The 5,401-nt window shown below is 40.3% G+C and overlaps 1 non-coding gene across 1 annotated transcript; it reads right to left on the reverse strand.

Annotated features, from left to right (window-relative positions):
- Positions 1-4,920: 4,920 nt before the first annotated feature.
- Trnat-ugu lies at positions 4,921-4,993 on the reverse strand. The gene has a single exon. It is a non-coding gene; the product is annotated as a tRNA-Thr (tRNA).
- Between the last annotated feature and the right edge of the window lie 408 nt (positions 4,994-5,401).

The raw sequence follows: 5,401 nt of genomic DNA on the forward strand, positions 1-5,401 counted from the left end.
GACCTCTGAGGCTCGGTAAATGAGGCCGATTTTTCAAGTTTTTTAATACATTAGTCCTGAAAATCGTCATTTAAAGCATGGATAATCGTCTTCATTGACTTAAAAACCTAAACTGAGGATGTTAAATAGGATTATGTATAGATCGACTAGACCATTTAGCGCATTACTCGAGTGAAAATACTAAGGATTGGATATTTTTCGGAACCATCCCGCGCGTAAGAAATATGCCTCGGGTATTGAAGTAAAGTGAAGAGATTAAGTCAGCATGCTTAGGAGAGAGAAAAATGAACTGTTTCCGTGAAAGGCAACAAGCGATACCCTTTTTCCCTTTCCACCCTCGCCGAGGAGAGTCGCGCGGTAGGGGGAGTTTTCACACCACAAGGCTCTTTTAGCCTTTTTTATTACTGCGTCCGTCCGATGTAATATTCATTTGTAGCGTTTAGTTTCTTTCTTGAACTTAAAAAAGCAAGAGATATTAAGGTTGATTGAATGACGTGAGAAGTATAGCATATTTTTTGGCTCTACAAAACTAAAGTTTAGTTCTATAGTTGTTCGCTTCGTCCACTTGAATTCCATGAAGATTTAAGATCCAAAAAATCGTTGATGTAATTTTTAATAAAAATTCCAAAGTCTCCAAAATCTTGCAATTTTGGTGGGAAAGTACTTTCCCAATAACACACATGTGTAGCAAAAGGCAATTTTCTGCAGGCAGTAATACTGTAACATGGAGATGTCAAAACCTGCTGGCTGAGCATGTAGAATAATTGGATTTTCTGCTTGAGAATTTGAAAGGGCCAAATATTACATGATTCATATATGTAGTGTGTAATCTTTATTACAGCTATGAAAATTCCTGTACTCAGGGCTCTCCCTTGTAGTTTGGATATACATATATATATTTTGTCGACATATTATGAGTGCCAATATTCTAAAGTAATACCTATCATGTAACACCACTTTTCAGGTATGTTCTGCTTTGAAATTTAGCTATTATACTTTAATTACATAGTAATGATATGAAAGATTCTTTTGTCAACTGACTCTTTCACAGAGTAATATTTTAAAAAGTAGTTTTCTTGTTGCCTGGAAATAAGTGATATTTTTCTTGGAGCCTATGGCATCAGAATCGATGGAATCGGTATCGGTAGAATCGGAATCGAAATGTCAGAATCGGAATCGGGATCGGAATCGATAAAATTTTGGAATCGACCCATCACTAGTAATGAGTAATTGCTAATAATAACTTGCTAATGTTATCTGAATGTATTACATTCTCTCCCGCCTTCCTCACGGAAATCACTTCAAAATCCTTTCCTCACTGAGGTAGGGGCGGTTCCGCCTTACCGCTGTTTTCATTTATTTTTTTCCAATCCATAACGTTTATTTTTTTGTTTTTTTTTCAAGCGCTCCGCTACAGGGTGGCGGGGAGAAGGTAGAGTAGTCGGGGGGACGGACGGGGGGGTTATGGTAATAATAAAATAAGAAAAACATGACGGTATGTTGGGTGTGTTGGCGTAATCTTTTCATCTCGTCCTTGCGGCGGTAGTCGCCGGTTCCACGTCGCTGGACAATTGAAGGGCAAGGGCGCACCCCGGCAACGGCAGTTGGATGCATGCAGGAGGAACTAGGAGATACGCCAAGCGATGTGATGTGAGGAAGTAAAAGTGAAGGAATTACATACTGAAAACGGTCACGTCTTTGGCGATTTTTATTTGTAATAGATACATTAAAAAAGTGATTTTTACTTTTAATAAAGGTATTACAAACCACTTGCGAGGTCGTCCTTTTTCAAGGACTTACGTCGAGCCGCTCAAATGGACCTCAAAGATGGTTGGATATCGGGAAGGGAAGAAGGGCCTTCGTTGGCGAAATCTGACTTTTATCTAACCCTGAAGAGGCTACCAATCTCGCTAGGCTGTTCGTAGTTCGCCTTTTTAGTGATTGCTCATTTTCATATAAAGTTACGATTAACTTAAGGATTACAATACTTTTTTAACGAATAGTTTTAATCGTTTCTTTTGAAAATCGTAAATCCCAATCATGCTGGCTGCTAATTTATATCTCAAACTCTTGAAAATGGCGCAATGTCGTTTGAAATATTTGAGATCAACTAAAAAAGAAGGGAAGATACGGAGTTTGTTAATTACCCATCATGCAATATACTTCCTGGGAATTATCTCGTCCTGCAATTGAGTTTATGGGAGGTGACCAGTCTTTAGTCCAACCAATCAATGGGAAATATATGCTGATAGGCAATGGGGAAAAAAGGTTCGAAAAACCACAATTAAAGTGCGGGAAATAATCTCGGTTTGCTTCGATAATAGGTTTAAGTTAGTCCAACTAGCAATAATTAGGATTACAGGAATGGTATAAGAAGATGTGATGCATTATCAATAGCTGAATCACTGTCAATGATTTGCAAATGAGTAATTGCTGATAGTAACTTGGCTAATATTTTCTGAATGGATGAAAACTAAAGTAAGTATATGATAATTGTTTTTCCATGCACATTTCACACACACGCATACTCATGGGGCACAAATGTAGCATTGATGACCCAAACAATGGAGTATAAAACGCAAACTTCAATCCAATCTTCCCAATATAAGAAATTATCTTCAATACCTACTTGCGGGAAATTGAATTGCTGAAAAATAAGAGAAAACAATTTCTTTAAAAATATATATTTAAATTTCGCATTTTCTTCATTATCATTACTATTAAGTACTAACTTTACGGATTTCAATTGGCCTTGAAACCCAAATGAAATAATACTAATCACGCAAATGAATGGGGCTCTAAAGAAGGTTATTGCTGGATTGTTCGCAGCATTCCCATATTGAAATTTTAGTGTGATGGAGCAAAATATCCATCTCCAAATATTGCTTCGCTATAGCTATTTTCACCTTCTTCCTCACGCATTTCTTTTCACCTCCAATACTTCGGCCGCCTTCATTTGTACCGCTTATCTGTCCTTTGATTCCCTATTGCAGGAACGTCCTAGCCGTGTTTGTGAGGGAAAAAAGCGCCAGTGATTTGCCCCATTCCTGTGTAAAACATCCACACCTCGGGGCTCTCATACGTGCCCCGCAGTCCATCCCGCGTGTTTTTTAGTTCCCACATTCTCCGCTCCGGGTTCCACCGGCGCTGGCGGTGTTTCGCCGCTGAGATATCTCCCCCGAATAATATTGGAGTAACGGTTCCTGCACCTTCCCTGAACTCTGCCTCACTCAGCCCCTCCGACGTCTCCAAGGATTGCCTCCGATAGGCCCGCAGGGGGCGGGGGAGGCCGCCGCCCCCATCCCCCATCTCAACCTGACTCTCTCTGCTTCCTCTTCGACCACCGTCGGACGTTGGCTTCGGCAAGTGGCCGGCCGGTGCCACGGCGGCAAACCGTTCTCCCGGTGTCGAAGTGACCCCGCCTCCACAGTGCGTTCTGAATGCAATCGGAGATTATTATTTTTTAAGTACTCTACAGATTAACTTATGCTTTCATGGAGTATAAAAGAGGTATTCTGACAGTTTAACTTCTCTTCGTGGACTTCCCTCTTAAATTCACCATAGGGCCTGCTCCCTTTCATCCAAATATATCTCTCTTTCATCACTATTTTTTTACTATCAATTGTGAAGGAGTTTGAAAAATGTAGATAAACGTATAGTTGTGTGTTATCGATCCCACTCTTTCCTCTCGAGACTGACACCAATATTGTCTGGTCGCTCTAAACAGTGAAGGTTCCAATGAGAAAAGTAGGAAAAGCCATTTTTATGGAAAATTCTTAAACTTCCTCTTTTACTTTTTTAATTCATCACTGATAGTTAAATATGTGGCATTTAAAGTATTCTACCGATTAAGATATCCTTGTATGAAGTATTTAAGAAGTATTCTGGCAGCCTCCCCTCTCTTCATGGATTTCCCTCTTCAATTCACAATAATGCTCACTTTAATATAGCTCTCAACAACCAATTTTTTTTCTTTCAATTTTGAAGGATTTCGAGCAATGAAGAGCCAAATATTTTTATGTTCTATCGATCCGCCTCTTTTTTTGTCGTTACAGACTTCCTTTTTGTCTGCCCGATAAAATCTACGAAGGTTGAATCAGGAAACATAGGAAAAGCCATTTTCACGGATTTTGCAAAATACCCTCCTCTACTCGTTATTTACTACTGATAGTCAAATATAAATTAGTCGATAGGATCAAGAGGATGCATACCTTCTCCGGAAAAGACCGCGTCGTTTACATGGAAAGAACGGCTAGAGACCACCCTTTACTAAGCGCTCCCTTAGAGGAGGGAAAGAAAGAGAACGGGGCAAAATGAAAGGATTTTAGAATTGTTTAACTAGTAGTCTACCGATTAAGGTAGGTATTCACGCAGTATTAAAGAGGCATCTTGGCAGTCTCCCCTCCTTTTATTGACTTCCCTCCTCAGCTCACAAAAAGGCCTGCTGCCTTTCATTCTATCTAAACATTCTATCGCTTCCTTCCTCTCCCTCGTTTAATTGACATCCTGAACATTGTTTTTCGCACCTTCAAGCGAAATTATGATGACGGATTATTTGAGAAATGTAAATATTCACCCTGCTTATCCGCGTATCCACCCATTCCTCACACTGCTGAATACGTTTAACTCTATCCTTAGGGGTCTACATATAATTCACAAGGATAGTCTTTATCGAAATAAGACTACAGTGAATAAATTCGTGAGAGGCTTCATGTGAATCTATTCGTTGTTAATGGCTATAACTGTTTTAGAACTTTGTGTTCAAAATATTTATTAAGGTTTAAACAAGAAGCGGACATAAGGTTCACGTGTGGCCAAGATTTTGTAGGAAAAATTCTTGATTCCGCGTATCTGCCATACTATTGAAAAGCTCTCATGAAATCAATATGACACACATCCCAAAGGGGACTAGAAAAAATTTGCCTCCAGAGAGATTTGAACTCTCGACCCCTGGTTTACAAGACCAGTGCTCTAACCCCTGAGCTATGGAGGCGCTTGTAAGAGAGGCATAAGATTAGCGTGGTTGCTCCCGTGGCTGGTGTTATCACAATACCCAGCGCGTCATACGAAAGGAAGGAGGGGGCGTAGGGGAGGTGGCTATATTTCCTATCCACCTGTTAGTTCGATCGGCGCGCAGTCAGACCTCGTATTCGTACTTTTATTATTGGATCTTGCAATTAGTCTCTGCCTTCGAATGGGACTATTACAAGTTTTGACTTCGTACGAATGCGGGAGTAAATTTTATTAGCATGTGGTCATAATTGAATGCCATACACCCTTGGAGTGGAAAAGTTTCTCGGGTTTTCCACCGGTTGATGTCGTCCATGTCTCCCGACGTTTCGAGCAGCGACTTGCTGATCATCCTCAGGGGATCTCCCGAAGATTTCCGAAGATTCGGAAG

Source organism: Ischnura elegans, chromosome 8 (genome assembly GCF_921293095.1).
Source record: "Ischnura elegans chromosome 8, ioIscEleg1.1, whole genome shotgun sequence".
Taxonomy (NCBI): Eukaryota; Metazoa; Arthropoda; class Insecta; order Odonata; family Coenagrionidae; genus Ischnura; species Ischnura elegans.